The following is a 13,091-nucleotide window of genomic DNA, read 5'->3' on the forward strand; positions in this document are numbered from 1 at the left end:
TATAAAATAAGAATAAGAGCGCCTGAGATTCAGTGTGATAGAATCTGGACTGGGAAATGCTGACTCCAGTAATCAAAAAATGTAGAAATTCTATAAACATTCTACAGCTTTTACAGATTTTAAAAGGATGTGAAATGATTAAATTCTTACCTGATGATTTCAGGACGCATTTTCTGACATGGAGGTTTTACAGCCCTTTGCTGGAATGAAAAAAAATACAATTGAACAAAAGATGCTTTGTTAATTACATTTTTAACATTACATTTATACTTAACAACAGCAGATAAAGTATATGGCAATATGTAAATGCAGATGCTGGGTATTGTTCTGAAGTCTGATCCTGGCTGCTTATCTCATTTATTGAATGCCCCGATCCAAACCATTTTGTTTTATTGGATGAGAAGACCACTTGTGCAGGTGCCATGGGATCCTAGTGGCTTTGAAAGAAGAAGCATTTCCTTGCATTTTGCTTCCTGTGTATATTTAATTTTGACCAAGTATTTATAGAGGTCCTGTCTATATCAGGCCCTGACTAACTACTAGATAACATTATTCCATGTAAGTTTTACAATTTAAAAAAAAAAATTTGATGTTACATGTACTCAAAAAAAAAATAACAATAATGTTTGCACCTAGGTGGAAGCTTTGCGTATAAACGAAAATCTAAACTTTTTGGAAGAGGGCTCAGAACACATACAATTTACAAGTATGTTTGTAAAACGGTTTTGTGTTAAGTGCTGCCCTCTCCTCGTTCATATTTATTGGGCTCTGTTCTGCTATTAAAATCTTCTTGTTATCCTTTTATGAGATTACTCATGTTTATCATTTAAATGTCTGCTACTCACTGTATGATAACTTAATGGAGTGCGAATTCAAGTACAATATGATTGTCTTCCACTGAATAGATCCCAGAAACAGATCCATTTCTTCTAGAAGGCCTAGTTCTACCACTCTAAAAAGAGTAAATGGGAAAAAGAAAATTGTAATCGGAAGAAAACAATTTATTCATTACCTCTTTGTGCACTTGTGTTACCTACAGTCAGCTTTGACTGAGACCCTAACATCACTCTTTCTGTTATCACTGGGCAGACTGTACCAATAAATAAACAATCTTTGAAAATCTTAAATATTGTATTCTTGAATTTCAGTGATATATATTTATGAAGGCACAGTAAAGCAGTATTCAGAAGCATATGGGGTCACTAAACAAAGAGACAAATCATTGAAGTAAATGGGCAACAACAATAATTTGAAACATCTTGTGCCTTTAAGTCAATATCTGAATTTTTATTAATAAAATGAGCTAAGGAGCATTCCTTTTATAGTCATTTTGTCTACAATGTAAACAGAGTTCTGATTAATTATACAAAGCTTGCACTTAAATAAAATATTTGTTGGGCCATTGAATCCAATTTTCAATTCAATTTGATACTTAAGAAAAATCAAAATGTAAAAGTCAATATCTCAGTGTTCAGCACGGTCAACCGACTTTCTAGAACTTCTTGTGAATGTTAAGGAAATCTACAAAATTTCCATCTTTCTTTCTAAAAATATTAATGACAACTCTGAACATGTTGCCAGATGGTTATGAGTGTGGGGAAAATAATATAGCGATGATCAGATGAGGAAGAGTTTGGAACAGGAGGGTTAGCTCTGACACATGCAAATGTCACATATCACATTTTTTTCCCTTTTTATCCACTTGTCCATCTACGCTATTGGCAAGTGCTGTTGTTGTGCTGACAGTATTCAAATAGCAGCCTATCTGTGCTGATAAAAGACAGGGTGTCCTAAAATAGCTCACTTACTATAGTATTTTTGACAAATATCAACAAATAAGCATGAGTTGGCTAATGGTCTTTTTATTTCTATAAAGTCCTCAAATTGTAACTTCCCAGTTTTTGGGTGGGCGGGTTTACTCCTAAATATTAATACCAGAATGTCTTTCATAGGGCAAAAGGTGGTGCAATGGTAGCACTCGCAGTAAGAAGATCATGGGTTGCGTCCAGGGTCCTCCATGCATGGAGCGCTTTGAGTAATGAGAAAAGCACTATATAAATGTAAAGTATTATTATTATTGTTATTATAGTGGATACCTGTGCCCAAGATGTGCCATTCCACCAAATATCAGACTTTTATCTAAATAGGAAATGTATTTGTCACTGAAAACTACATCATTTATGTTTTCAAGTTAGGAAGCATGCACTGGTACAGTGCATTGCTGTACCCACTACATGACAAAACAACTCAGGATCCCGGTTTTCAACCCCCATAGGCAGACGCGGTCAAGTCCCATCCTCCAGATATGACCCTCTATCTGCCACAGCCAGGTGTTATGTGGGCAACCCCTTAGCCTTGTGCAGCCACTCTGATCCCCAACAACAATGAGGGTCCTGCAAGCCGGATAACCATTGGAGAAATGAGCCACATGGCTGTAGTGCCGTAAGTGACACTCCCTCACAATGCAAGTAATGTGCCGCATTCAGGACTACATGAGCAATGCAAAGTCAAACCCAACCTGGTACCCAAGTATTTTCCGGAGAGACACAGTACCGAAGGAGTCCAGTCTTCTTCTCAGGTCACTGGATAGCGTCCATGTCTCACAAACAGGAAGCACCAGGACTTGTCCTTTTGCTGAGATATCGGGAGCACCACACACCCCTTTCCAGTGACCTCATGACCCCCATGCTCTCCCAATCTGCCTACTGACTTCCTAGGAAGAGTCACCAGAGACATGAATGTCACTGCCGAGGTAAGTAAACCTCTCAACATATTGTGTTGATTTATTAATTTTTATGTACACACACACACACAAGCATAGGGCATGCCTTATGGGCAAGGGATTGATTAAGAAAATGGGGATGGATTTTAATGTAACACCTGCACTAGCCTGAATTCAGTTTGCCCTAGAGTGGAGGAGATCTTATCTGAGGATCACTGACATTGCTTCCACCCATAAGCCCATCTTCTCTGAAATGTCCCTCTCACACATGTACAAGTATGCAGTGTGTATATACTGGATGTATGTATGTTATAATGTCACAGCTCTTCCCTGACTTATTTTCAAGTCCTTTTTGTTCCATTTGATGCTTTAGTTTATTGTTTAAGTGTTATACCTAACAACTAAATAGTTTCTGTGTTTAGGTTTGTTCTGTTATGTTATTTGTATTTTGTGTGTGGATCCCGAGAAGTGGAACTGGTCTTACCTCATTGTTAAGGGGCTGACTGCAGCCTTTACATTCAGGCTGGAACAGCAAGGTCCCTTGTTTCATATCGACAATATATATGCACTGTATGTCTTAAATACTGGGTACAGATTATGATTAGTTGAAAATTTATTGTTGACTCCAAAGTGCTTTCAAAAATTCCTAGAGCTTGTCTTGTGCTTTTATAACTGATTCCAAGACCAAATATATTATCTAGATGATCATACTTACCTTAAACAGGTCATTGAGAGTTATCTTCCTAAATTTGCTTAGTTCGGCATCAGACATTTTTAAATACTGTAGAAAGAAATCAAAGATGATGTAAATTAATTGCATGCCTAAACCATTAATGAATACATAATACTACATTTAAATCCTCACAGCTAGTAGGCAGAAGCTTTGATTTTGCTAAACAGTATAACCTTTCATCTCTCCTGGGGTGTTTAACAAAAGTAATGGTCGTTATTAATGTTTTAAAGGTCTGAATCTGACCACAGATGACTTGCAGTCGGATGTGAAGGGCTCACTGTATTTCTCCATCTGCATTCTCGCTGTTTTCTTCCTATTGCTTTTCGCACATGCAGTCTACAACTTTTGTCTGCTAATGCATATGTGAAGAGGATACGAAGAATGTTAAGAAATAATTTGAATCATTTAGGGTTATCTGTAGTATTGGAACAGTCTGAAGTATGATCTACAGTTCTCTGCAAAAGTTACATATTTTGAGATCTGAAGTAAAAATATAAATTAAAACTTTTACAGCAAACTTAAACAATGGTATTGTATTGAAAATGTCAATGTACAGTTATACTTTATTTGATGAATTAACAAATTAAATAAAAGTTTGGACACCCTTTCAATTTCAGAACTTTTAAGTTGCTGGTATCCTGTATGCTCCAACAATGATGGATGGAATAAAAGCCAGAAGTCTATGTGACCATCATCATCAAGTCCTTCCGTGAGAACCCTAAATCCAAAGAGGACTGTTTCATTTCTGTTAGGTAGAATGCCCAGAGGGACTGGGCAGTCTAATGGTCTGGAATCCCTACAGATTTTATTTTTTCTCCAGCCGTCTACTTTGAGCTACTTTTGTATGAAAATGTGCTATATAAATAAATGTTGTTGTTGTTGTATGTAGCGAGGTAGTACATGTGCAGGAGCCTAAAATCTCTGATCTGAAACTCTATGATGGTCTTTCACAGGAAGTGTAAAGTATTAAAATTAATTCTCAAGAAGGTTAGATGCATAGCCTAGTTCTTCAGGAGTAATAGTTTTAAAGCATCATTTGAATTATTTCTGCTGACTGAGAGTTAGTCTGTGTAAGAGGCACATGGAGTAAGGACTCTCCTCCTATTGAGAATCCAGGGGGCCTTTGATGCTTCATGATGTGTTAAACATATATATATATATACATATATATATATATATATATATATATCTATACTAATAAAAGGCAAAGCCCTCACTCACTCACTCACTCACTCACTGACTGACTCATCACTAATTCTCCAACTTCCCGTGTGGGTGGAAGGCTGAAATTTGGCAGGTTGATTCCTTACAGCTTCCTTACAAAAGTTGGACAGGTTTTATATCGAAATTCTACACGTAATGGTCATAACTGGAAGCAGTTTTCTCCATGTACTGTAATGGAGATGAGCTTCAACGCCGTGGGGCGGAGTTTCGTGTGACATCATCACGCCTCCCACGTAATCACGCAGTACATAGAAAACCAGGAAGACCTCAAAAAAGCGCTCAAGAAAACATGCATTATATAATTGAGAAGGCAGCGAAACAATAAGAAGCGAGTTCTGCTACTTGAAACAAAGCACGATGTAAACCTACACTTTAAATTAAGTTCATAGACAGGCTGCGCTGGCGCTTGTAATTTAGTGCCTGCCCATATAAGGCCATCCGTCAGCGGCAATCCAATAGCAAACTGCCACGGGTAAATATTCACGGGTGAAGGACTGTGCTTATGGAGAGGAAGATGAGATGGTCAGGGTGGTGTTTGACACAAACTCAGCGAAACTGCCAGAGAAAGTTTTAAGTGCCAGGACTAAGGTAACATTAAATAAAGCTATGGACATAGCACGAGATGGCACCAGCACAGCTGGGAACCTTCGATGCAAGTACACCGAGTGGCTCACGTGAACTGATGCAGTGCACAGATAAAAGCAACAGTTCCAAAGAGCTGAACAAAACCGAATTACACAATTGAAAAGGCAGCAAAAATATGAAGCGTCTGATAAGCATATTCATAAATGCAGCTACTGTGGAAACAAAGCACACGGTGGAAAAAGTCAATGTCCCGCTAAAGGAAGACAGCGTAAAAAAAAAAACCCGTGCATGCAGTTTGTCACATCACAGATAAAAAGGAAGACGAGCTGTTTATTGATGCAGTAAGGAACTAATCGATGAATGAAACCTCTTATCTTTACAACGATTGACAAACACGGAATGTAACTTGAACACATCGTACAAATACGAGCCTGATTGAAAGAAATAATGATAATCAAATCCTTGATGACAGCAACATTCAATAACACTCACAAAACAATTACTGTATATTGACAATCATGTTACGTTATTTTTAAAATGTTCCCTTTTCTTTTTCATAACTTCTACTTCTCCACTGCGATACACGGGTATATATATATATATAAATGTATATCTATAGCCCGATCTACAATACATACTTTAGCATAGACAAGCGGTGGCGCAATTGTAGAGTCTTCGCCTCTAACGCCGACATTCGAGGTTCGATTCCCGAGAGGGATGTACTGACTATGTGCCTACCCGATTCATTTTACCTTCCCATCTCCTTGGTTTGGGACGTATGAAAAATATTAGGTTAACAGAATCATGTTACGTTATTTTTAAAATTTTCCCTTTCTTAGCACAAGCACAGTTGAGAAGCTTCGATGCATGTACTCCATAACGCGTTAAAAAATAACGCATTTAATCACACTTTCAATTCCAAGCAAACGGGAACTTTTGTCAATGCATGATTTCCTGGTACATCCATTACACTGATGCACACATCACAGCTACAAAAATGTTAGAGTCGGAATAAAGCGCTCCTACGACTGATCATTTCGACTACCCGAAGCCTTGATAAAAGCATGGTTTTGTGCACACTGAAAAGCAAGCAAAATTAGATGCATTACAGAAAGCGGACTTTGTGGCTCTTACTGGGGATCATTGGACTTCCGTGACCGTTAGTAATTCTAAATACATCTAATTACAAAATGTTCAATGATCACACTGTTTTAGCCTAATGTACAAAATAATTTTGGCTAATGTTACTCAGAGTTTAAAGAGTAAGCTGGTCAAATTACCTTTTATGTTTCTGACTTATTTTTTAAGAAGAAAAACTGCACTTTATGGTGAAATTTTGGTTATTATTATTTAAAGACAATACTATTCTGAAAATGTACTTAAAGTACTTAAACTACCACTTTATTTTTAAGTCTGCCCAATTTTAACCAGGGATGATATTTTGGTTTCTGTTTTGAATTCAAATGCAGTTTAAAAGCTTTTTTCAGAAATTAAAACAGCTTCAGTTTACAATATTCATGTCCATGTCTATTATTTGATTCTGTCGCCCACTAAAACCGTTTTAAATAAAAAAAAACATTTGCGATTTGGGGCAAATTTACGTGTGCGATTACATACGATTAATCAAGATTAATTCTTACACAGCCTCTAATTAATTGGATTAATTTTTTTAATCGAGTCCCACCCCTAATATATATATGTAGATATATATATGTAGATTTGTATATATATGTGTATATACAGTATATATGTAGATATGTATATGTTGTATATACAGTATGTATATATGTGTGTGTGTATATATACAGTATGTGTATATATATGTATATGTATATATATGTATGTGTGTATATGTATATATATATATATATATATATATATATATGCCAGCAACACTCATGACAATTACAAAACAATTACATTGTCAATCATGTTACGTTATTATTAAAATGTTTCCTTTTCTTTTTACTTCTCGCTGCCAATCGCAGCTATTTTGCTATATATATATATATATATATATATATATATATATATATATATATATATATATATATATAGATATGACAACAACACTCATATCAATGACAAAACAATTACATTAACAATCATCTTACGTTATTTTTAAAATGTTTGCTTTTCTTTTCATAACTTCTTTAACACACTACTTCTCCGCTGCGCTGGTATTCTGCTAGTATATATATATACAGTGGAACCTCGGTTTACAGTAACTTGGTTTATGAGTGTTTTGCAAGACGAGCAAAATGTTTTAATAAATTTTGACTTGATAAACGGCGATGTCTTGCAATACGAGCAGTATGGATACACTTTGTCTGCTGAGTGTCATGTGATCACAACTGAGCTGATGGTGGGTCTCTCTCTCTCCTTATCTCTCTTGCTCGCACAGCTCGTCTCTCCTTATCTCGCTCGCTCTCTCTCGCCTCTCTCTCTCCTTATCTCTCTTGCCTCTCACTCGCCTCTCTCTCTGTCTCCTTATCTCGCTCGCGCAGCAGCTCTCTCTCTTCTCTTGAGGGCAATTGTCTCCTATTCTCTGTCTGAGTCTGTGTGCCTCAGTCATATAGTCAACATACGCACGAGTGTATACTGTTTACTACAGCATTGTGACTGTGTGTGTGTGCGCTGTGAAGTGCGCGTCCCCATCTTGCCCCAAAACACGAAGCTGAGTCTCAGTACTTTAACAACACCAGCCGTCTTCAGCTTGAAACAGCAACAGTGCTGTTATTTATTGTTCCTTGTATCACCCATTGATGGCAGGCGCTTATAGCATGTCTGTGATCTTTTTAAATGCGCTTATACGGCGAACTGCTACAGCGCTGGGAGACTGCGATTGCTTTGGGACGCTCTTCGCGTGTTGTCCCGTTTGGTAGGAATCCCACATGAGTTTAGAAACTCACTCACACCAGCCATGATTCTTTTTAAGGTAAAGTGCAGGTTAATTTGTTTTATGTATTTTTACTTTATATTTTGTATTAATCATTTTTATATGAATAGTTTTGGGTTGTGGAACGAATCATCTGAGTTTCCATTATTTCTTATGGGGAAATTTGCTTTGATATACGAGTGCTTTGGATTGCGAGCACGTTTCCAGAACGAATTATGCTCGCAAACCGAGGTTCCACTGTATATGTATGTGTGTGTATATATATATATATATATATTGTGGCAGTAGGGGCAGTAGTGCACCCTTGAACCCTCAGGGATGACTCCAGACACCAGGTAAAGTCCACGACCCTTTATTGTTTGATAACAATGTGCACCAAGCACCCTCCACACTACTCATAAACCAATACTCTACGTAACACACAGTAAACTCTCCTCCTCGCCCAGACACTTGCTCCTCTACCTCCCAGCTCAGCTCAGTGTCTGGACTGAAGCACCGTCCTTTTATAGCCCCTGACCCGGAGGTGTTCCTGTCCCAGCAGTCCACAGTTCCTTACTCCTTCCGGGTCAGGGCAATCAGTCTTTACTTTAACCCGGAGCACGTTGTTAGTTCCTGTCACGTGACCATGACGTACTCCCGGTCATAGGGCATGAAAGAGCCCATAAGCCCCCACAGCGACTCCTGATGGCCCCAAGGTATCCAGCAGGGTTGTGTAAAAATACTACAAGGTCCATAATGCCCTGCTGGACCTCGGGGCATGATCCTGCTGTCGGGAGAGCTCCTCCTGGCGGCCTGGGGGTGCGGACCGACATGGAAAGCCGGCAATCCTTCACAATATATATATAGTGACAGATGGTGGATGGCACCATTGCTCAACCAGGACACCTACGTAATGGAAGGACAGGGAGAGATGACTTATGAAAGGTGCCATCTCCCCCAAAATGCTATTTGGCAGCACCCCTGGGGTGCAACGGCACCTCGGAATCCCACAGGGCTATATGGGACTTGGTATTGGTCGGCTCAGCCCTGTGAGGTTCCTTGGATGCTGCTGGGGGGGATGTGGGAGCTGCAGAGTCCTGTTTTGGGATTCCACCACACCTGGGAGTAATTCCAGAGCTCCCTAACCAGCCACCTGGAATGGTCCCAGAAGCAGCTTAAAAGAAGCCAACTACCTCACAGAAGCAAGCCGGAGTTGGGAGGAAGAGGAGGACAATGCTTTCAAGGAGGAAGTGATCTGAAAGAGAGGGAAACAAGGAGAAGAAACGGACTGTATATTGGTGACTTATTCTTGTGTACTGTTTGTACTGGGCTGCAGTAGGGAGCAAGGGAAAGTGTTGCAGAGATTTGTGCCTGTGACTGTTGTGTTTGGGGAGCTGTGCACCCCAGGTTTTCACAATATATATTTAAATTTAATGTAATATTAAAAATAATAAATTGTTTCTTTTTATGGAGAACAGAATTTTTGAGTCATTAGATTCAATGGAGACCAACACAGAACAAACAGTAAACAATATCAAAATGTCCATCAAGTAAATCTGCATTGTCACATAATGTCTCAAACACCTGTATGTCTGCTAAAATATTGTTATATAAACCACAAACCCTCTTGAGTATGGCTGGAAAACACTCTTAAATGAGAACCAGTATTTGAAATGAAGACCCAGCACTCACAAATAATAAACTGTTGCTTTGTCTGATAGCTCCTCAGGCGATTTCTACAAACCTTACATGATTGCCATGTTAGACATTAGCATTAAAGAGAAGTGATTAAGGAGAGCCAAACTCATTAAGCTAATAACGACAGAGTTGCACACATCTAAGGGCTTAGCGGAGGATAAGCAACAGAGACAGGGGTTGATGAATCGTGCTAATACCTTCTCTCCCTCTTTCACAGACCGTCAGAAGGGAAGACCATCTAAAGCTCTGCCTACTTCCGGTATCAGACCACGCCCTCCTTCTGGCATCACTTCCCTTCCTATCCTGCCAAGAAAATATAAAGAGCAAACCCTCCACCTACCAAATCATCTGTATTGACTCAGTCTGTTATGATTACTCTTTGCTATTGCTTACTGGTGCTACAATATACAGGATGGACTCCCCAAATATTTATCTTTGTTTTTTTTCTTGTTCACAACAGTTAAATGATAATTTCATTAACTGTTTGCCTTTACTGTTCTAAAAAACACTCAGGAAGATACTCTGTCTCCTTATTCCTTCAAGAACAAGATCTGAATTCAGTTCCTACCCCTGTTGTCTTTAACTTCTCCAGAGGAGGCTTTTTTGGGTATCCTCCATGAACCGCCACATTGGAATGCAATCAAACCTATTAAACATGCTAATATATGTGTAATTAACACTGGTGAGTCTTCACTATGACTTACTTTCTTAAGCTTTTTCATATCAATGTATATGCTCTTCTTCCAATTTTTTGAATTTTCATTTCCTGATAAAAATTCAAATTCACCAGGGAAGAACCACACATCCTTAGAAAGTATAGAAGATTCACCTAGAAAAAGAAACAGAAGAGTTAACTCTTTATGAACACTTAACTTTACCCATAATCACATCAGTTTAATTTTTTGACAAAATTAAAATAAAAATACATTTCAAGGATTCAATGAATTCAGAAGAGAATGAAGTATAAGAGGAATGTTAAGCAAAAATAAGTTAAGAAAAATATTGTCCCTTCCACATGAAGATGAAATGTAAAGAGGAGTGACGTCCTGAGTAATTGCTTCTTGGTGACAAATGCATTTTAAAGAAACTAAGTGTCAATACCTTACTTCCATGATAAAGATTAAATATAGCAAGGTGAAGATAACTGGAAACACTGAAAAGACCTTTGACCATTTTTTTAAAATATTTTGGAACAAGAAAACTGGAAAATTTGACAACCCATTATTTTTGTGTTATCTGTAAAGGTCTAACTTTCAGGATTGTAATGAGAGTATAGCATCTGGTGGACCCATTTGTGATTTACACCTGCTACTGCCACAGATGAATAAAGACAGACATCACTCCAGAAATGATTAATATTCAGGAGCAATGAAAACATGATGGTCTGTTGAATACATGGTTTCAGAACTTTGATGCTGTTATGCAGCTTTCCCTTTGTTATATATGAAGAAAATGAAAACAGCAGTTACCATCAAATTCTTTACATTTCTGTTCATGACTTCAAATAAGATGGGAAATTGACTGGCAATGAGAGAATTTCACATTGAAGCACAGGCCATGATGATGATAATAGTTATTTTACTTAATAAACACTGGCAGATATGACATGAAACACAAAGCCTCAAGCAAGCATCTCACCTTTTATTTCATTAATATGGCATGTTTTATCCTATTAAATATTAGCCATTTTTACATTTTACTTTACCATGTTTCCTTCAGCATTGTGTAACTCATCCACAACTGAGAAAGGAACCAAAAACAATTGCATACCATTCTGAATCCTTACATTTCATTTTCTGCCTCAGGTTGAAAATTTTTTTAGTTTTAGGGCTGTGGTGACATTACCTCTTACTGCAATCTCATCTTTGTAGAAGACTCCTTTTGTTTTCTTACAGATAACAGGAAGTCTCTCTTTCATCCAAAGTTTATCAATTATTGCTGATAAAGAATCTTGCTTAAATTTCATCCAATTATCTGGCACAAAAAAATAAACAGAACAGTTCTTGTAGTGAAGTAAAAAATCAAACTAAAAAAATTAACATTTCAACATTTTCTATATTTTAACATATGAAAACAGCTTTTGATTTTAGTTGTGTGTGTGTGTGCATGTACAGTATGTCTCATCTTGTGAATGTGATTTTGACACCAGAGAAACTGGGAGCCTGCTTTTTATTTAACTGTCCATCCCATATTTAAGATATTATAGAACAGGGTTTTCAAACTCGGTCCTGGGGACCCCTGTGACTGTAGGTTTTGTTCCAACCAGCTTCTGTTTTTAATTGGACTCCTGGGCTAATTAAGTCAGCTGTTATTTCCCAGATTCAGTGTTTTGGGAACAATATAGAAATGAGAAAACTACATTTGGTAAAAAAATATATTAAAATTTGCTAAGCAGTTATGTGGGAATAATGCATTTTTAACGATATTTTCATCTTGATTTTCATTCTGATTTTCTAGGTGTTCTAATTGTTTAATTAATCCATTATTTACTAATTAGTGGGTCTCATGCTGAAGTAGTTGCAGCCTTTGATTTTTCAGTGTTGTTTATCAGCATGTGTGCTCTGCTCATTTTTAATTGTCATTAATAAGATACAATGAAGGGAAAAACTGCACAGAGAAAGGGCAAAATATAATGAAATCAACAAAAGAGAGTTAAGCATTTAAATCAATAGTAACAGCATAAATATTTAGAAATGTTTTATAAATGTAAAATCATGCTGCTGTGCTTTTTAAATGTAAAATAAGAAGAGAAAAATACCAGATAATTAGATGAGATCAGTGCTATCTGTTGTCATTGATTATGAATCTGCTTGGAACAAAAACTTGAAGCCAAAGTGGGCCTCGCCGACCGATTATGGAAATCCGTGATATAGAAAGTTGTGTGTGTTGTGGGGTGGGAGGGTTGCGCCATAGGAACTGGGACTTTGTCTGCTTTGATTGCCCGAGGACCCCACAGAGTTTTATTTTCACCAGTAATGCTATTGACTTCAGGTTTTGTTTTTCCCTCTCAATTGTCAGCTGGCCATATTTCAGTTATTATGTTAAATGTGTTAATTTTGCCAGGATTTACTTATGTTATTCATTGAGATTACCTTTCTTGTACTGTTTGTTCAATTTGTGTGTGTTAACATTGTCATAATCTGATCACACACCTGAGATTTCTGCTGAAAAGCACATCAAATTTATAATTTAGGCTTCATTAAGGTCCAGACCCTCCACACCCACCCAGTTACAGGAGGTAGAATAGTCTT

The 13,091-nt window shown here is 37.5% G+C and overlaps 1 protein-coding gene and 1 long non-coding RNA gene across 2 annotated transcripts in view; both read right to left on the minus strand.

Moving 5' to 3' along the window:
* LOC120536928 overlaps positions 1 to 13,091 on the minus strand; it is a 161,920-nt gene that overhangs the window by 25,327 nt on the left and 123,502 nt on the right. The gene's annotated exons all lie outside the window — the stretch shown is intronic.
* LOC120536936 lies at positions 29 to 10,664 on the minus strand. Its single transcript, XR_005635232.1, has 3 exons — positions 10,545 to 10,664; positions 3,438 to 3,503; positions 29 to 200 (listed from the first exon to the last, which is right to left on the minus strand). It is a non-coding gene; the product is annotated as an uncharacterized LOC120536936 (long non-coding RNA).

This window comes from Polypterus senegalus, chromosome 10 (assembly GCF_016835505.1).
Source record: "Polypterus senegalus isolate Bchr_013 chromosome 10, ASM1683550v1, whole genome shotgun sequence".
Lineage (NCBI taxonomy): Eukaryota > Metazoa > Chordata > Cladistia > Polypteriformes > Polypteridae > Polypterus > Polypterus senegalus.